Below are 22,077 nucleotides of genomic sequence, written 5' to 3'. Positions count from 1 at the left end.
TAAAACTTGAATTCCATCTTTCTTACTGAGAATTTTGTGAGAAACACATTCTAGTTGTCATCATCGGGTAATCAAAAGTAAGCGCCCAAGTCTTAGGGTCGGTCAAAATGGGGTGTCTACAGTTGCCCCTCTTTGACAGAGCTCAAAGTCATTTCATGACGTGAGTGAATGTCAAAGCCCAAAGACGACCCTTTTGACACGGCCGTAAGACTTGGGCAAACAAACAAATGCAATGCAAGTGGTTGAACCCGAAGGTTGCCTACGTATCCTTTTGCAAGGAATCAAACAACATAGTTCAGGGGCAGAATGAAAGTAACATGCTCAAAATGCAGTTTGAAGGTTGGACTTACACGCTTTGCGAAGCCAGTTGTTTGAAAATTCATGATTATGCAATGCAATACAATGCCATGGAGTGATGATAAAGATATGAAGATGACAACAATGAAGAGGCAAGCTTCGTGCAAATGATATGAAACATAACAGGGGGTGCATTGCATTAAATGTGCCACAAGATTACATACAAATGTGTCACAACATAATTTTAGCCGAGTGAAACAACAGCCTAACGCGTCTCACGCGATAGGAGGAATGGCGGTATAACCAACAAGCGTACCTAATCGTATCTCATACGGAGAGGAGGAAGGTTTTAACCAAGGAGAACAACAATGGTGTAACCAACAGGCATACCTAACCGTATTTAATACGGAGAGGGGGAAGGGTTTAACCAGGTAAAAAAATAATGGTGTAACCAACAGGCGTACCTAATTGTATTTTATACGGAGAGGGGAAAGGTTTTAACCAAGAGAAACTGACAATGGTGTAACCAACAGGCGTATCTCAACGTATTTTATACAGAGAGAGGGAAGGTTTTAACCAAGAAGAACAACAATGGTGTAACCAACAGGCGTACCTAACCGTATTTTATACGGAGAGGGGGAAGGTTTTAACCAAGTAGAAAATGACAATGGTGTAACCAACAGGCGTATCTCAACGTATTTTATACGGAGAGAGGGGAGGTTTTAACCAGAAAAAATGACAATGGTGTAACCAACAGGCGTATCTCAACGTATTTTATACGAAGAGAGGGAAGGTTTTAACCAAAGAGAATGACAATGGTGTAACCAACAGGCGTACCCAACCGTATTTTATACGGAGAGGGGGAAGGTTTTAACCAAGAGAAAATGACAATGGTGTAACCAACAGGCGTTTCTCAACGTATTTTATACGAAGAGAGGGAAGATTTTAACCAAGAAGAACAACAATGGTGTAACCAACAGGCGTACCTAACCGTATTTTATACGGAGAGGGGGAAGGTTTTAACCAAGTAGAAAATGACAATGGTGTAACCAACAGGCGTATCTCAACGTATTTTATACGGAGAGAGGGAAGGTTTTAACCAAAGAGAATGACAATGGTGTAACCAACAGGCGTACCTAACCGTATTTTATACGGAGAGGGGGAAGGTTTTAACCAAGGAGAACAACAATGGTGTAACCAACAGGCGTACCTAACCGTATTTTATACGGAGAGGGGGAAGGTTTTAACCAAGAGAAAATGACAATGGTGTAACCAACAGGCGTATCTCAACGTATTTTATACGAAGAGAGGGAAGATTTTAACCAAGAAGAACAACAATGGTGTAACCAACAGGCGTACCTAACCGTATTTTATACGGAGAGTGGGAAGGTTTTAACCAAGTAGAAAATGACAATGGTGTAACCAACAGACGTATCTCAACGTATTTTATACGGAGGGAGGGAAGGTTTTAACCAAAGAGAATGACAATGGTGTAACCAACAGGCGTACCTAACCGTATTTTATACGGAGAGGGGGAAGGTTTTAACCAAGGAGAACAACAATGGTGTAACCAACAGGCGTACCTAACCGTATTTTATACGGAGAGTGGGAAGGTTATAACCAAGAGAAAATGACAATGGTGTAACCAACAGGCGTATCTCAACGTATTTTATACGGAGAGAGGGAAGGTTTTAACCAAGAAGAACAACAATGGTGTAACCAACAGGCGTACCTAACCGTATTTTATACGGAGAGGGGGAAGGTTTTAACCAAGTAGAAAATGACAATGGTGTAACCAACAGGCGTATCTCAACGTATTTTATACGGAGAGGGGGAAGGTTTTAACCAAGTAGAAAATGAAAATGGGGTAACCAACAGGCGTATCTCAACGTATTTTATACGGAGAGAGGGAAGGTTTTAACCAGAGAAAATGACAATGGTGTAACCAACAGGCGTATCTCAACGTATTTTATACGAAGAGAGGGAAGGTTTTAACCAAAGAGAATGACAATGGTGTAACCAACAGGCGTACCTAACCGTATTTTATACGGAGAGGGGAAGGTTTTAACCAAGAGAAAATGACAATGGTGTAACCAACAGGCGTATCTCAACGTATTTTATACGAAGAGAGGGAAGATTTTAACCAAGAAGAACAACAATGGTGTAACCAACAGGCGTACCTAACCGTATTTTATACGGGGAGGGGGAAGGTTTTAACCAAGTAGAAAATGACAATGGTGTAACCAACAGGCGTATCTCAACGTATTTTATACGGAGAGAGGGAAGGTTTTAACCAAAGAGAATGACAATGGTGTAACCAACAGGCGTACCTAACCGTATTTTATACGGAGTGGGGGAAGATTTTAACCAAGGAGAACAACAATGGTGTAACCAACAGGCGTACCTAACCGTATTTTATACGGAGAGGGGGAAGGTTTTAACCAAGAGAAAATGACAATGGTGTAACCAACAGGCGTATCTCAACGTATTTTATACGAAGAGAGGGAAGATTTTAACCAAGAAGAACAACAATGGTGTAACCAACAGGCGTACCTAACCGTATTTTATACGGAGAGTGGGAAGGTTTTAACCAAGTAGAAAATGACAATGGTGTAACCAACAGACGTATCTCAACGTATTTTATACGGAGAGAGGGAAGGTTTTAACCAAAGAGAATGACAATGGTGTAACCAACAGGCGTACCTAACCGTATTTTATACGGAGAGGGGGAAGGTTTTAACCATGGAGAACAACAATGGTGTAACCAACAGGCGTACCTAGCCGTATTTTATACGGAGAGGGGGAAGGTTTTAACCAAGAGAAAATGAGAATGGTGTAACCAATAGGCGTATCTCAACGTATTTTATACGGAGAGAGGGAAGGTTTTAACCAAGAAGAACAACAATGGTGTAACCAACAGGCGTACCTAACCGTATTTTATACGGAGAGGGGAAGGTTTTAACCAAGTAGAAGATTACAATGGTGTAACCAACAGGCGTATCTCAACGTATTTTATACGGAGAGGGGGAAGGTTTTAACCAAGTAGAAAATGAAAATGGTGTAACCAACAGGCGTATCTCAACGTATTTTATACGGAGAGAGGGAAGATTTTAACGAGAGAAAATGACAATGGTGTAACCAACAGGCGTATCTCAACGTATTTTATACGAAGAGAGGGAAGGTTTTAACCAAAGAGAATGACAATGGTGTAACCAACAGGCGTACCTAACCGTATTTTATACGGAGAGGGGGAAGGTTTTAACCAAGAGAAAATGACAATGGTGTAACCAACAGGCGTATCTCAACGTATTTTATACGAAGAGAGGGAAGATTTTAACCAAGAAGAACAACAATGGTGTAACCAACAGGCGTACCTAACCGTATTTTATACGGAGAGGGGGAAGGTTTTAACCAAGTAGAAAATGACAATGGTGTAACCAACAGGCGTATCTCAACGTATTTTATACGGAGAGAGGGAAGGTTTTAACCAAAGAGAATGACAATGGTGTAACCAACAGGGGTACCTAACCGTATGTTATACGGAGAGGGGGAAGGTTTTAACCAAGGAGAACAATAATGGTGTAACCAACAGGCGTACCTAACCGTATTTTATACGGAGAGGGGGAAGGTTTTAACCAAGAGAAAATGACAATGGTGTAACCAACAGGCGTATCTCAACGTATTTTATACGAAGAGAGGGAAGATTTTAACCAAGAAGAACAACAATGGTGTAACCAACAGGCGTACCTAACCGTATTTTATACGGAGAGTGGGAAGGTTTTAACCAAGTAGAAAATGACAATGGTGTAACCAACAGACGTATCTCAACGTATTTTATACGGAGAGAGGGAAGGTTTTAACCAAAGAGAATGACAATGGTGTAACCAACTGGCGTACCTAACCGTATTTTATACGGAGAGGGGGAAGGTTTTAACCAAGGAGAACAACAATGGTGTAACCAACAGGCGTACCTAACCGTATTTTATATGGAGAGGGGGAAGGTTTAAACCAAGAGAAAATGACAATGGTGTAACCAACAGGCGTATCTCAACGTATTTTATACGGAGAGAGGGAAGGTTTTAACCAAGAAGAACAACAATGGTGTAACCAACAGGCGTACCTAACCGTATTTTATACGGAGTGGGGGAAGGTTTTAACCAAGTAGAAAATGACAATGGTGTAACCAACAGGCGTATCTCAACGTATTTTATACGGAGAGGGGGAAGGTTTTAACCAAGTAGAAAATGAAAATGGTGTAACCAACAGGCGTATCTCAACGTATTTTATACGGAGAGAGGGAAGGTTTTAACCAGAGAAAATGACAATGGTGTAACCAACAGGTATATCTCAACGTATTTTATACTAAGAGAGGGAAGGTTTTAACCAACGAGAATGACAATGGTGTAACCAACAGGCGTACCTAACCGTATTTTATACGGAGAGGGGGAAGGTTTTAACCATGTAAACGTCACATCCTAACACGTTTCACGTGAAAGGAGTAAAGGTGGATTCGAAATCCAAACGCGTCTCACGCAAGTGGTAGAAGGTATGGTAGAATGACAATGGGTAACCTCTACATGTAGAAGCCACCGATGCTGCTTTTCTTCCTGATCATATTCACAACTTTCCCTATTCTCCAACGGGGTGACAGACTAGGTTGGTTCAGTATCCAGAATTGAGGCGCATACACGCTACCTCAACCTATGGGGCTGCCATACATATTTCAAGCCGGGGATACAACCCTGGGTATTTAAACCAGACTTTAGTCTCGGAAATTTCAAACCTTTTGCGTTCTAGGCATCGCTATTCGAACTCTAGTTTCCACCGTCGCAGTTGGTCTCCTAGGAACTCATTGCAATCACAGGCAGGTGGCTATACCAGACCATCTGAAGTCGTTCGGGCACGACAAACACCAAAGGAATTGCACCTTTAGAGGATTTAAGGTCTCCTAGACCATTCTTAGACCATTGAAGTCGTTCGGGCACGACAAACACCAAAGGAATTGCACCTTCAGAGGATTTAAGGTCTCCTAGACCTAGGGAGTGCACAAGATGGTGTGATGCGCAAGATAGCGCGATTAAATTGAAATTGCACAAGACAGTGCGATGGAATCGAAATTGTGCGATAGGTGCTTTATTGTGCGTTAGATGCACAGAATGTAAGAAGGAAAGATGGTGTAAACACCAGGCACACCTGCTGTTTTTAACCAATTTGCAATCCTAACGCGTCTCACGCGAGAGGAGGAGAGGTGGTGTAAACAGACAGGCTCATCTGCTGTTTTTAACCGATTTGGGTGGTGTAAACAGACAGGCTCACCTGACTGTATTCTAACCGGGGTGATGTAAACAGACAGACTCACCTGACTGTATTCTAACCGGGGTGGTGTTAACAGACAGGCTCACCTGACTGTATTTTAACCGGGGTGGTGTAAACAGATAGACACACCTGACTGTTTTTTAACCGATTTGAGTGAATGCGCAGAATAGCGTAATGAAGCACAATGCGAGTGCACAAGACAGTGCGATATGGATGAATGCGCAAGATAGCACAATACGGGTGCACAAGACAGTGCGAGTGGGGGGTGCACAAGATAGTGCGATGTAGGGATGCACAAGATAGTGCGATTGAATTGGATGCACAAGACAGTGCGATGCCCAAGATAGGGCGATTGAATTTGATGATGCACAAGACAGTGCGATTGAATTTGATGATGCACAAGACAGTGCGATTGAATTTGATGCACAAGACAGTGCGATGCCCAAGACAGGGCGATTGAATTTGATGATGCACAAGACAGTGCGATGCCCAAGACAGGGCGATTGATTCTGATGATGCACAAGACAGTGCGATGCCCAAGACAGGGCGATTGAATTTGATGATGCACAAGACATTGCGATGCCCAAGACAGGGCGATTGAATTTGATGAATTTATGTGGTAGGTGCATGAAGTGAGATTATTGTGCGATAGATGCACAAAATGAAAGAAGGAATTGTATGTTCGAACCAAATACCATATACATATACCATGTATAGACAAAATACATACAAATACGACAATATACACAGACATGCATATACGGTATACATATATTCATATACACACAGATATGTACATACGGTATACATATATACATATACAAATATATACATATACAGATATGTACAGACATATACAAAGACATGCGGATATATACATAGATATATACGGTATATGAAAGCGTGCATACGCAAAACACACAAAAAGAAAGGATAAACACAAAATGAATGGATACGGGGGTTCGACCCTATGATCTTAAGCTTAGTTTCCTAGTCCTCAACCACTGAGCCGAACCACTGAACCAAACCACTCTTGTGACAAAATATGCAAACAAATATATATATATATGTAGGTATACGAGACATATATATATATATAACCAAAAGAAAACAAAAGAAACATTTGCTGTGGGATTCGAACCCCTGACCTCGGGCTCAACCTTCCATCCTTCAAACATCGAATTAGACCACTAAACCTAAGCCACTCTTGTGACCAAAACGTTCAAACAAATATATATAATACATAGATATACAATATGTATACATATATGTATAAATATACAATTCTCCCGCCTCTCTCTCTGTTTTTGTCTCACTCTCTCGTCCGTCATCTTCTTCGAGCGTTGTGTCTGGCGCGCGATTTCAACAATTGTGGCGCCTGACCGACAGGCTATCCAATCGTGCCCCGATTGTCAATGATCATCTCAGCCTTCTTCCCTCTTTGTCTTCTCCTTCGCTCTCTTCTTAAGTTGAGGCCTGCGAGAGAGAAGCAGAGCCAAAGCCTGCAAACTTTCTCTGCCACCACTCTGCAACCTCTTTCTTTTGCATTACTCTCCTCTGTCATGGCCTCTTCACATGGTTCTCTCACTCTTTTTCCCGACCTGAACGAGTCCACGATAGAGATGACCAATTCTGACTCCCCTGAACCTCAACCACGGGCTTCTCCTCCTTCCCCTGTTTTCAACTTTCCAGCGATGTCAATTGAACAAATCATGGCGGCACAGTCTGACATCGAAGCAAACTCGTATACGCTGAGGTCATGTGTGGAGACCGTGACAGCGGTCTCCAACTTGTCCCGTCGACTGCAGAACAGGATGTGTGAAGTACATCAGTTACATGCACAACTCTCCCTCCTTCAACATATGTACAAAGATGCTCGAGTAGAAATTAGTGTGATGAAAAAGCAGAACAAAGAGCTTAAACGACTAACGACCTCCGTGACTCGATTCGGAGTTTCTTCGCACAACCAATTTGATGGCCGACGAGGAATAATCTCCTTTGGAAGCTCTGTCAAGGCCAAGGCAGAGTCTTCAAAAGCTTCGAAGGAGTAAAGATAAAGCGAGGCAGCCGATGGTAAAGTCAGGCAACGAAGTTGTGTGCAAATGAAGCCGGTTGCAATCTTCGCCGCCAGGTTGCTGCCGGAGAAGAAGAAAAAGATCCCTCTCTCTCTCTCTCTTTGTTTTTTTGTTTTTTTTTTTTTTTGTTTTTGTTTTTGTTTTTTTTTTTTTTTTGTGTTTTTGTTTTTTTGTTTGTTTTTTGTTTTTTGTTTTTTTGTTTTGTTTTGTTTTTTTTTGTTTTGTTGAGTCTCTGTAATCGGAGATGTCCTCCCTGACTTCAATAAAACCAGTTTCTTTTTTTGCTCATCACTGGCATGACTGGCATATCACTTTGAGCTTGAAAATAATTTGTTTGATTGAATTTGAGAATGATTGAATTTTTGAACTCTGAATTAGACATTGACTCTTTACTGACCTGAATCAACAAATGACCTAACGAACTGAAAAAAAAAGAAGCAAATTAATCCAAACACACTTATATACACTGACTAGTATAAATACACCGACTGGTATAAATATACTGACTGGTATGAAAGGAACACCCTTATATACACTGACTGGTATGAATACCCTGATTGGTATGAATACACACTTATATATACTGAATAGTTGACTCGAGTGGCGGAGAAGATAGAATCTTCGACTCGACTATGCCCCTAGTTCATTGCCTTCCCTTTTTTTTTTTGGTCTCTTGATTTTTTTGTAAACATGTTATGATCAACATGAGAGTTAGATTAGCATACTTATTCCATTTTCTGTTTCAAATCATGTAAGCTAAACTGTGAGCACTGAAAATTTTCCCTTTTCAAATCCAAAGAATGGTCCAAGTTTTGCAAACATGGAACAATTTTTGAGAAAAATTAGTCAGCTTCATTCAAATTAATCAAAACCTATTTTTGCAAATGGCCACTACTCAAACAACATGGGATCAACCATCGGGGTGCATAGTCCCAAACCAGATAATCAAAGGTGATATCTGAACCAAGCCAACCGAACCAAGCCAATCCGAACCGAATGAAGTCGAGCAAAACCAGACCAGACCGAACCGAACCGCCAAATCGAATCGAACCGAATTGAACCAAGTTAAATCAAACCAATTGAACTGAGCAGAACAAAGATACACCAATCAAACACGGATAAGACAACCAAGTCGACTAAGGACACACCAAGCAAACATGGACGAGATGAATGAGTTGAAAAATTATTAGGGCTGAACTTCAAGATGAAGCTACCTACGTGTAACGCCCTAAAAAATACACCCATTAATTATATGTATCATCAGCATGCAATGTTAGAGAGGAAACATTTCATTATAATATTCATCAGAGTCTTACTAAATAAAAGCATTACATGTAAGAACCAAAATTCTGGACAGCAACACCTGGTTTCTAAACCCAACCAACCTGAAACAAACCTGCCCAACACATCCTATAACTCCAAATAAGAAAATATGGGACAACAACAACAATTATATAATGACAGAATCTACGGAACCTAAGTCCGGATACAATAATCAAATGGGAAAAGACCGGGGTCGCTATAACCTCCCCCCCTTAAAAGAATTTCGTCCCCGAAATTAAGCATAAGTTTATAAAAAAACAAGTTTTTCTCAATTCCCAAAGAGATTATATAACAATAATAAACAGCTTGACCCAATACTGGTCACTTCATCTCTTTATCAAGAGGCATCTCACAATATATATAAAACAACATATATTTCAGCCTGCATCACTATTATGCATTATTCCTTTCAATGTTAGCAATCCCCATATCATATTCAATCGCATGATATATACAACACATTCAACAATGTACTCAACAGATGCAATGTTACACTAAACTTCTATAATGAAGCAAGTTTCAAGATACACCCATGTACTAAAACATACTCAATGTTTTACAACTTAAGACATATGTAAGGCTCTTAAGTTCAACAATATTACAAAATCTAAATACAAGATTACAAATCGATAAACATGTCCGGGTATTTTTCGCGGACGTCCAACTCACGTTCCCAAGTGGCTTCCTCCACTCTGTGATGTTTTGCACAAAACTTTGACCAAAGGGATGGTTTTGCCTCGCAAAACTTGATCCCGCCTATCCAAGACCCGAACCGGTCTCTCCTCATACGAGACATCCTCATCAACTACTAAATCAGTCCAATCCAACACATGTGATGGATCCGGCTCATATTTCCGAAGCATACTCACATGAAACACGTCATGTACTCCGGACAACTGTGGTGGTAAAGCTAAACGATAGGCAGCCTCGCCAATCCTGTCAAGGATCTCAAAAGGACCAATGAACCGAGGGGACAACTTCCCGCTCTTCCCAAACCTCATCAAACCCCGTCTAGGTGATATCTTCAGAAAGACATGATCACCCACCTCAAACACCAAAGGTCTCCTCCTATGGTCGGCATAAGATTTCTGACGACTCTATGCTGTAACAAGCCTCTTACGGATAAGCTCAACTTTCTCCGCCGTTTCCCTCACCAACTCCGGACCCAACAGAGGTGCATCACCCACCTCGGCCCAACAAACAGGAGATCTACACGGTCGGCCATACAAGGCCTCAAATGGTGCCATACCGATACTAGACTGGAAACGGTTGTTGTAGGCAAACTCCACCAACGGCAAGTGCCTCTCCCACGACCCATTAAAGTCTAGAACACAACCCCGCAGCATATCCTCAAGGATCTGAATAGTACGCTCGGACTGCCCGTCAGTCTGAGGATGATAAGCCGTGCTAAAGGTCAACTTAGTGCCTAAGGCACTCTGCAAACTCTGCCACAACCTGGCAGTAAAACGAGGATCTCTATCTGAGACGATCGTCACTGGAACCCCGTGTAACCTCACTATGTCCCGAATGTACAAGTCGGCAAGATGATCGACTGAATCTCTCACGCGCATAGGAATGAAGTGCGCTGACTTAGTCAACCGGTCTACAACCACCCAAATAGCATCCCTACCCCGCTGAGTCCTCGGAAGACCCACAACGAAGTCCATAGTGACATGTTCCCACTTCCACTCGGCAATAGGCAAGGGTTGCAACAAACCCGCTGGCCTCTGATGTTCGGCCTTCACTTGCTGACAAGTAAGGCACTTAGACACAAAAGCTGCCACATCTCTCTTCATACCCCGCCACCAAAACTGGCGACCCAAATCCCGATACATCTTAGTGCCTCCCGGATGCACCGTAAGGCGTGAATGATGAAACTCTCGAAGTACCTCCTCTCGGCAAGACTCCGGCACAAACAGACGGTCTTGGTATCTCACACTCAGGTCGGGATACACCGTCAAACCCTTCTCACCCTTCCCACCGGAAATCTTCTCACGGAGGGTTTCTACCTCAAGGTCACCCCTCTGAGCCTCTAACACTCAAGTCACGAGTGTAGGCTGTACAACAACAGAAAACAAGGTCGCAGCCTCAATGGATTCACCCAGAAGTAAATTAAACTCCCCAAGTGCACCCAACATCTCCCATTCTCGAATGGCTATACTAGCTATGTCACCAACAGGTTTCCTGCTAAGGGCATCGGCCACCACATTGGCCTTTCCCGGATGATAATGCAACTCAAAGTCATAATCCTCTATAAACTCCATCCACCTCCTCTGCCTCAAGTTCAAGTCTTTCTGTGTAAACAAATATTTCAGACTCTTATGATCAGAGAATACCTCGAATCTCTCACCATAAAGATAATGCCTCCAAATCTTCAAGGCAAAAATCACAGCTGCTAACTCTAGATCATGCGTAGGGTAATTCTGCTCGTGAATTTTCAACTGACGTGAGCCATAGGCAACTACTTTCCCTTCTTGCATTAACATACAACCCAGACCCTCTCGTGAGGCGTCACAATAGACTGTATAACCCAACCCTCTCTCTGGAATAATCAATACTGGAGCGGTGGTCAGTCTAACTTTCAACCCCTGGAACGACTTTTCACAAGTCTCACTCCATACAAATTTGACTCCCTTCCGAGTCAATCTAGTCAAAGGCGAAGCTAATCTGGAGAAATCTTTCACAAACCGACGATAATACCCAGCTAACCCCAGAAAACTGCGGATCTCAAACACACTCTTAGGCTGTGCCCAATCTTGCACCGCCTCAGTCTTGGATGTATCAACAGACACTCCTTCCCCAGAAACGACATGGCCTAAGAATTTGACCTCTTCTAGCCAGAACTCACACTTCCCAAACTTAGCATAAAGCTTATGGGCTCTAAGTAACTCAAGCACCACTCTCAAGTGTTCCTTGTGCTTCTCCTCAGAAGGTGAATAGATAAGGATGTCGTCCACAAAGACGACTACAAAACGATCTAAAAATTCCCGAAAAATTCGGTTCATCAAATCCATAAAAATTCCCGGTGCATTGGTGAGCCCAAATGGCATCACCAGAAACTCATAGTGGCCATACCGCGTACGAAATGCCGTCTTCGGAATATCCTCCTCCCTGACTCTTAACTGATGATAACCCGATCTCAAGTCTATCTTCGAGAAACAACGGGAACCCTTCAACTGATCGAACAGATCATCTATACGAGGCATAAGGTACTTATTCTTAACCGTAGCCCGATTCAATTTCCGGTAATCTATGCAAAGTCTCAAAGCACCACCTTTCTTTTTGACAAAGAGGGCCGGTGCTCCCCACGGCGAAACACTAGGACGTATATAACCCTTGTCTAGTAAGTCCTGGAGCTGAATCTTCAACTCAACTAACTCGGCTGGGGAAAAACGATAAGGTGCCATAGAAATCGGCGCCGTGCCGGGCACTAGGTCAATAGAGAATTCAATCTCCCGATGCGGTGGCAAACCAACAAGATCCTCGGGAAAGACGTCCGAGTACGCACAAACCACCCTTGGCAACACAATCTGAGTCTCATCATCCTCACTAATCGAAAGGTTAGCAAGTAGACCACTAAGCTCACTCCGTCCTCGCGGAACATACCCCGGTGGCAACACATTACCAACCCGGTCCCCCAGAAAATGAAAATACTCTCCGCTCACGGTACAACAAGTGACCCTCTGGCGGTAGCAATCAATAACTGCCCGGTATGACGATAACCAGTCCATACCCAAAATAACATCGAAACCCCTCATAGGCATAACTACAAAGGAAAATGGGATTCTATGATAATCAACCTCTATATCACAACCCCTAACACCTTGTTTCAAAATCAATTCACTCCCAAGAGGTGACACTACACAAATAGGAGATGCTAACTGTGCTAACTCCAACTCCAAAACAGATGCAAATGCAGCAGACACAAAGGAATGAGATGCACCCGTATCAATCAAAACACTAGCAACCGAGTTCCAAAACAAGAAGGTACCTCTCACAACTGATGGTGCCGGCACAAGATCCTGCGCGGTAACAGCATACACGCGCCCAGACGACCTCTGATCAACCTGCTCACCCCTAGGAGCATAAGATTGCCGCACCGACTGGGACGATGAAGCTCCCTGATTGGCCATCGAGGCCTGACCCGACTGAGCTGGCTGCTGACCCTGAATCGGCCTCAAACCAGATGCAGCAGATGTGCCACCCAACTGCGGGCAATACCTCTTCATATGCCCTGTCTGACCACACTGATAACACGAGAGTGGCTGGCCTCTACCCTGGCTCTGGCTCTGAGATCGAGCCGAAGATGATGCTACTCTCTACACTCCTCCCTTCTGAGGACAAACTGGAGACTTGTGGCCCAGCTGGCCACACTTGAAGCAGGTAATGTCTCCCTGACTGCCTTTCCCCGAACTAGCACTCGGCACAGGAAAAGTCGATCTAGAAAAGCTACCCTGAGACTGCTGAGGATTAAAACCCTTCTGTCTCCTACCATCACTCTGACCATCCTGACTCCTCTTGGAGCCCTTCTGTCCTTCCTCCTCCTCCTGCATCATGATTTCCATGTGGGCTGCAGCATCAACCATACGCCCATAATCTCGAATCATAGTTCCCCCAACTCTCAGCTTGAGGCCACGCCTCAACTTCTTCTCAACCTCGATACAACAGCGTTCCTCAGACGCCACCAACTCAGGTGCAAACCTGGACAAGCTAGTAAATGCAGCCTCAAACTCGGCCACTGAAGAACTCAACTGCTTAAGCTAACAAAACTGGTCTCTCAGCTTCTCCCTAACTGCTGGAGATAAAAACTTCTCCTGAAATGCATTCACAAAAGCCTCCCATGTACCTCCAACACGAGCCTTAGTGAACTTCCACCACTGACCCGCACCCCCCTTCAACTGGAAAGATGCCAAGGTCACTTTCAACCCCTCGTCTTCGATGCCAAGCATCTCAAACGTCTTCGTTGTCTGTTCGAGCCATTCATCTGCCTTAAGCGGCTCTTTAGGATCACCCACAAATTCATCCGGGTTAGACTGGAAGAACTCCCTCTTCAGAAGGAAGGTCCTGCATCCGCAACAACGACCTGAGCTTGATTCTCAACTCTGAGAATGCCTACTGACTCCCTGAATGCCCCTGCTATCTCTCGGGCTAGAGCGCCCATAGCCTGCTGGCCTACTGGCTCGGCCACATTGGCCTGGCCAATTCCCTCCTGAACTGCTGGAATCTCCTCTGGCACAGGCACCTCCTGCCTACCCGGCCTACCACGCCTACCGCGTCCTCGTCCTTGTCCGGACATCCTAATAAAGGAAACAAAGACGTTAGCACATTAATAAATGTGCCGAAACTAAACACTCGCGTCCTAATACATGGGACAACAATAATTCATTCCACGTAAGCACATAATCACATAAGCACCTACGAATTTCATTCCTGGATAATGATAGTCCCAATGCGTTGCTATAGTTCCGGTTGGAAGCAGCAGTGATCAAGTGCCTTTCCAACAAGACTACTAGAAACTCAAGGGTCCAATCGACATCCTAGAAACTACATTCCATACCCACATAATCACATAAACATGTTATCACATAAGCATATAACATTACACTAAGTCTCTATCAAACGAGACGAACCCAATGTGATACTAATCACTTCCCACGTACCCAAAGTACTCAAACCCGGTACGCTCTGATACCAAGTTGTAACGCCCTCAAAAATACACCCATTAATTATATGTATCATCAGCATGCAATGTTAGAGAGGAAACATTTCATTATAATATTCATCAGAGTCTTACTAAATAAAAGCATTACATGTAACCTCAAATTAAATGCCCTACAGGCTTACATCTTTCCAAGCCAACACTTGGACAACAAAGTATGAGTTCTAACTCAAATCCAAATAAAGCCCTAGGCTTGAGTGTTTACATGTACTAACAAATAAAAACAAACAACTGAAAATAGTCTTCAAAATCCAAGTCCCTTCCAAGCTAAGTCCTTGGAGGTAGTTTATCACCTGAACCTGAAAATGATGTTCCCATATAGGGTGAGCCACAGCCCAGTAGAAATATACTAAACCAAATATAAGCAATGAATAAAGCAATAGCATTCAATAGATGGTTAACCAAGATAATCAATTACAACATTATCCAGTCTCATGACACTATTGTCAATGACACGCTCCACTTTCCAACATTATCAATATGGCTCAGAACCTGGCCAAACTTACAACAGTGAATCATATATATCATGTTCACATTCTTCCAATGTCAACAAACAAATGAGACTCAAGCTCAAATCAAAACACTTCATACTTCCAGTTTGATACACATTTTAGTGTTGTATCAATAAAAACACTTCAATATAAATAAGCACACATAAAAGTGATGCTAATGGAGTCCATCCCCTATCTCCTCCCAAACAAAATCCGGTTTAGAGGTCCATCCCCTATCTTCCCCTAAACCGTGGAGTACATCCCCTATCTCCTTCCACACAAAACAATGCATGTAAACACATAACATATAGCACACAATCAATACACATAATGTCTGTATTAATTCAGCAGACAAAATGAATGACTCAACCAATGTGATTAGTTTCAGTTATCCCTAATCCACATGCAATGTCTACAACAATCACGACTATCCTCCACCGATAGCCCAAAACAGTTATTTCTAGATTTGGAAATAAATATATCAACAATTCAATAGGCGAGTGATTTAAATTATCCATCTACACCATTTAATCAATGAATTCCTCAATTTCATGAATTTAACCCAATTCCCCAATTCCCTTAAATTAATTATACAAATTAATTAATTAATACAACTAGGGTTTTTCCCAAAATTATCAAAGTAACCCCAACATATCAATATACCAAAACTTAGAACAAAACCTATAAAATGGAGTAGGAAATCCCTACCTCGAAGAAAACAACCCAAATGGAGAAGACAGAGATGAATACCCAAATACCAATGTGCTCCAAATCGCCAAATGTTCAGATTGAATGAAAGCCCTCGACTCCCTCTATCTTTTTAATAAAGCAACTAGGGTAGAAACACACTCTAAATAGATCAAACCTAAGAGAGAAGGTGAGTAGGGAGAGAGAGAAGTCGGACCTAGGGTTCGGAATCAAAAAGAAGATGAAAAAGACTGATCAAAACCCGCTGCTGCGTATATAAACTGGACAGGCTCGCTCGAGCGAAGACTTGGTCGCTCGAGCGACCAGAAACAAGAAATCCTCGCTCGAGCAAAGAAAATCTCGCTCGAGCCAAGAATGCAATGCTACAGGTCCATACTGGACGCAATCTCTCGCTCGAGCGACCAAACCCCAGCTTGAGCGAAGAACCAAAAACAACAGCTCGCTCGAGCGACCAACTCCTCGCTCGAGCGAAGAACCAAAATTCTGGACAGCAACACCTGGTTTCTAAACCCAACCAACCTGAAACAAACCTGCCCAACACATCCTATAACTCCAAATAAGAAAATATGGGACAACAACAACAATTATATAATGACAGAATCTACAGAACCTAAGTCCGGATACAATAATCAAATGGGAAAAGACTGAGGTCGCTATACTACGTATCCTCAAGATAGGAATCAGGCCATCGTAGTTCCGGCTGAGGGTCACTCGGGTATTGACACTCTCCTTTTATGCTCTAACTTTTGCCAAAGCCGCCATTTTCTGGTTTTCAACCTTGCGAGCTTTTCATTTTTTCATTTTTCTATTTTTTTTAATTTTTTTAATTTTTTTAATTTTTTTTATTTTGTTCATTTCATTTTTTTTTCTATATATTTTTTTTGTTTTTCTGCTTTAACTTTTGCCTGGGTCGCCCTTCCGGGTTTTTAGCCCAGCGAGCCTCTCAAGGGTTATTTTTATTTTAACTTGACCATGTTGATTGGGTGTGAAATCTCTAGGCCATCTATAAGAACGACTGCTACACTTGACCAGTAGATATGATGATGTAGGGACTAGACTAAATGGGTCTGAATTTGCCCCTAGTGTTGCCCCTAGTGTGGTGGATAGGAACCCGACTATCCTTCAATAATAAAATTCATTCTCTCAAATTATGGGTTTTGCCTTTCTGTGCGGTCTTCTTTGGGAAACGATTCAGTTTTAACTCTTTGATCACATCCAACCTTTCCTAGTTTAACGGCTGCTTCAAATCTGAATCACATCCGACCTTCTTGCCCCTAGTTCAAGGGTTGCTTCCAATCTGAATCACTGGCCCTACATAGTTTTGGCTAAGGTTCACTCGGGTATTGACACTCTCCTTTTACGCTCTAACTTTTGCCAAAGCCGCCATTTTCTGGTTTTCAACCTTGCGAGCTTTTCATTTTTCTTTTTATTTTTATATTTTTTTTTTTTTGTGCTCTAACTTTTGCCTGGGTCGCCCTTCCGAGTTTTCAACCCAGCGAGCCTCTCAAGGGTGGTACCTTATTGCCCCTAGTTTAAGGGTTGCCTCCATTTCAGCTATCCAAGCCTCACACTTTTGCCCCTAGTTCAAGGGCTGTTTCAAATTGATATCACATTCTCTACCCTGAGTTCAAGGTCTGTTTCCAATCTGGATCACATCATTGCCCCTAGTTCAAGGGCTATTTCCAATCTAAATCATATTTGACCTTATTGCCCCTAGTTGAAGGGCTGCCCCCATTTGAATCACATCATGGCCCCTAGTTCAAGGGCTATTTCCAATTCGGCTATGCAAGCCTTACACTTTGAATGATCATTGAATACTTCGAATCAAGGTTTGAAAGCTAAGAAGCCAAGGAGGTCGGACCACGAGTCAAGAGGGATCTTATGCTGTATAATCAATTCCAAGCATGTCTTCGTAGGACCACGCAAAAATAGTTTTTGAAATCTTTTAACAAAGTGACTAATCACCCGTACTCTTACGAAGATAAGATAGAACCAATTTGGAAAGCTAGGATCATTCTCAGTACCCACATTAACAAAAATGATTTTATTCATCAAAGGCTTAGCACACCTCTCTTCTTCTCAGTTGATCAAAATTTGCAAATCCCGAGGAAATTCTTCCTCTTTGTTTTCATCAGAGTTTTGGAAAAAGTTTTGAAAAACTTTGGTCAATGCAATGAATTAAGGCACAGAGAAGTAGGCAGACTCTATGTCATTTTGTTTTTTTTGTTTTTCTGTTTATTGAAAAGAGACTATGACTCAGCAATGGCAACAGACTTTTGACAACATACTCAAAAGAAAATGACAAAGAGGACCTAGACAGGACAGAAATGTCTAGGTTAGCACTATCGAAATCAACAGACTCTGACTCATTAGGCTGACTCGAGCCTGACTCTAACTCTACAAACTTGGTGGAGTCAAACTTAGACTCAATACTCAATTCAGAACTCAGAATAAAACCATTTTCAATTTTGCTAGTCAAAGTGTGGGCCAGCCACAACATTCAAAATAAATTGCTAGTCAAAGTGTGGGCCAGCCACAACAATCAAAATAAAGCTCATGCAATCAACAGGTGGTCACTCCCCAATCACAGAGATGGTCGACTTTGTGGGATATCAACATTTTTTTTTTTTAACAAATTTTTTTTGTTTTTTTTGATTTTATGTTTTTGTTATTTTTTTGTTTTTGAAGTAATGGTGCTAAACTGAACAGCCTGAGCCACTCATTCGAATTTGAGAACCCCTGTATAGATCCAATACATTACACATAAAGCAGGAAAGAGAACAAAAACCCCTAAAGAGGGTAGGGTTATCCTGTCCTAGCTTGGAATGATCTAGGGTTTCACTATTCACACAAGCGGTATCATACATCCTAGAAATGGGAAAGCATCATGTCCTAATTTGAAAGGTACTATAGCTCACTATATGTACAAGGTTGGCTCTATTTAACGGGTTGAAGCCAAGGTGACGTTACCAAAGAGTCCTTTGGGTCATAACCAATAAAGATCCCAGGAAATCAGAAGAGTCAAATAGCCTCTCTTCGGAGTCTGAGAACCTTAGATAGCAAAGCTAGATAGCAGAGCTACATAGCAAAGCTACCCTTTTGACAAATCTCAAAAGGTTACAACACAAGGCCTCTAAAGTATCGTAAAAATAGGTGTAGTGTCACAAAAAGCTTACCTGTGCTCCCACCAGTGTCTGGGCAACACAAGGACTTGAAGTGCACTAATGAATGCAATGCAATGAACATATAATTGAAAATAACGGTCATATCATGGAGTTCGAGTCAAGGTTTCATAAAATCCCCAGCAGAGTCGCCAAAAATTGTAACATGCCCGGGGGGGTACCCGCGCGCGTTAAACAGTTTGGACTCCCGAGATCTCTTTGATCTAGTCTCACGAGTGCAATGTGAAACGTAGATGAGAGTCCAGATTTGGCAACTTTTATTGAAAATCCATTTTATTGCAATTTTGTCAAAAATGGACTGCGTCATCAGATCTCAGAGTCGCCACCTAATATTTATTTTGGGAAAATTAGGAAACCCATAACTCGTGCCAAGGCCACTGTTCGTCATAACCAAGGATGCTTGGCTCGGAACCTTAGGTATGAGAGGGGAAGGTCAATAATGAGCACCCCCGCCCACCCGATCAAAGATCGGCCTTTACTAACCATGATATGAATTTTATTTTATTTATATGTTCATGTTCTGATTAGTTAATAAATCCTAAAATTTGCTATGTGAAGCATACAAGTATAGACTATGCCATTCATTTTGGAGCAATTTGATATCATGCATTTTGAAAGAGTTTTGACGATGTACAACCCAAATAAATTGAGTTTACAAGCATGAAAAATCAACATCATTCCAAATTAAGCGACACAACCTCCATCCACCGGCATTCATAGAGTTATATCACATAAGCAACTAGCCTCATGGTAGAATGCTAGACATAGTAAGAAAAACACACACACACGGGATGCTAAAGCATAAAAACTCACATGTTTGATGTCCCACGAACAAGCTGCAAAACAAAGTTAGTAAAATATGTATGATCTTATATACAAAACCCTTATGCAATTCACTCATGAGATGCAACTAAAGATTCGGCTTCTAAAATATGATATGTGAATCATCTCAAGAACATGAGGTAGCGCACATAATCACATAGGAATTGATTAAATCCACAAATGCAAACTTAGCCGAATCAAGACGCATGAAACATGGATGCAAAGCATAACTATGATGAAAAATAAATATGATGTTTATGTACAAATAAAGAAAGCAAGTAAAAGAACGGGATAGAAAGAAGCGGGGCGGGGAATTATTACAACATTTTAAAGAATAATTACAAACCAAATTAGAGAGGGATGAGGAGAATATTACAACAAAATAAAAACCTCACAATACACTCAAAATAAAATAAATAAATAAAATAAAAGCTTCATGTTCTTTAGAACCGCCGGCAGAAATTAGTCAATATTGGGAGATTACGCCATCTTGTTCGAAAGAAGCTAACCGACCGGCCAAATAGGCCGGCCGGCGAACTAGGCCAAGCAAAACCTGTCTTGTTGCGAAACCAAGAAAAGGAACAAACAAAAAATATGTAGGTGGCTCAACTAACCACTACAGGTTAGATTAAAAAAAAGAAAATAAATATAAAATAAAATAAAATAAGTGCAAACTCACAACATAAACCTAAAGCAATAAAACAAATATAAGATAGAACATGCAAAATTACAACAAAACTAATATGAGACTAATACACGAAAAAAATAAATATGAGGTAAAACATGCAAGATTACAACAAAACTAATATGAAATTAAAGTATGCGAATAAAAATAAATAAATAAATAATTATGAGCTAAACAAACCGCTAGGATTATAACAACACACTATGAAATATAAAGTAAGAAAATAAATATGAGATAAACAAACCACTTGGATTATAACAAAACACAATGAAATAAGAAGCAAGAATATAAATATAAGATATAAAATATAAGAAAATGAAAGATTAAAAATTCACCTTCCAAAGAAAGATTGAACTTCTTGATTTCCAAACTTTCTCTTGATCACCCTCAAGTGTAGGAAGTGTGTTCTCAAATCCTCAATTCGAAATTATGGAGTTTATGGAGTTTGTGGTATGGAAAGTGGCTAACTCTCTAGTTTTCCTCACTTTCAATCACTAAACATTCTTCCTTATGATCAAGGCGATTGATCTTTGGCTATATCAGAATTTTTGGAGTGGTTTTGGTGTATGGAAATGAGGAATTTCAGTAGCTATGGGAGGTATAGGGTGTATATGGAAGATAGGAATATTTTTGGCTCAAAAACTCAAATTTTCTCTCTTTTTTCACTCTTTTCTTACTCCTTTCTCTTCAATTTCGTGGTCCTCCCCCTCTCTTACAATATGATCATTCTATATAGGCAATGAGGGAGAGTAAAGGTCAAAAAGAAGGTGGGAGACAAGGTGGGAGACAAGAATGTGATAGGAGGGCAAATTTTCAAGGTGGTTGCATGGGATACTCCTTTATGGATGCAAACAAAACCTCTTTTTGACAATGGAGGATGATTAGGTATAATGGAGGATGAGTGGATGCACTTGAATGGCTCAAAAAATAGGTAAATGGGTTGTCCCAACCGAACCAAAACCAAGAAAAATGGGCTATTGTTGTTTTGGGTCGAATCAACAAAATCTGCTTTTAAGCCCAACTTCAAATGGGCATATCTCCCCCATATGGACTTGTTTTTAGGCAGTTCTTTGGTCTAAATTGAAGCCCCAAAAGTCTAATTTCCAATGGTGGTGGCCTCACATTTAAATTCCAAGTGTACAAAGAGAAATTCCTAATTTAGTGAAGGCTGTCTCGGGCTGGATCAACAAAATCTGCTCTTAAGCTCAACTTCAAATGGGCATATCTCCCTTATTTGGACTTGGTCTAAGGTGTTTCTTGGGTCTAAATAGAAGCCCTAGAAGTCTAATTTCTAATGGTGGTGGCCTCACATTTAAATTCCAAGTGCACAAAGAGAAATGCCTAATTTAGTGAAGACTGCTCATTTCCTTCTTAATGATTTGATACTCATCCTTTTCCTAAACCAGCTTTCTTTCATCCCCTCCTATTTCCTTCAACTCCAAACCTATAAAGAAGATAT

General features: G+C 41.5%; 1 long non-coding RNA gene across 2 annotated transcripts; it reads right to left on the bottom strand.

Moving 5' to 3' along the window:
* Positions 1–20,136: 20,136 nt before the first annotated feature.
* LOC145814610 (uncharacterized) lies at positions 20,137–21,656 on the bottom strand. Of its 2 annotated transcripts, none has more exons than XR_014357950.1 (2): positions 20,954–21,656; positions 20,137–20,490 (listed from the first exon to the last, which is right to left on the bottom strand). It is a non-coding gene; the product is annotated as an uncharacterized LOC145814610 (long non-coding RNA). The 2 variants fall into 2 exon arrangements; XR_014357951.1 differs by having other exon boundaries at positions 20,137–20,486.
* Between the last annotated feature and the right edge of the window lie 421 nt (positions 21,657–22,077).

The sequence above is a fragment of the Camellia sinensis genome, unplaced genomic scaffold (genome assembly GCF_055761805.1).
Source record: "Camellia sinensis isolate YWXY unplaced genomic scaffold, ASM5576180v1 Unanchor12, whole genome shotgun sequence".
NCBI lineage: Eukaryota > Viridiplantae > Streptophyta > Magnoliopsida > Ericales > Theaceae > Camellia > Camellia sinensis.
This window is presented reverse-complemented; position numbering and strand designations above follow the sequence as displayed.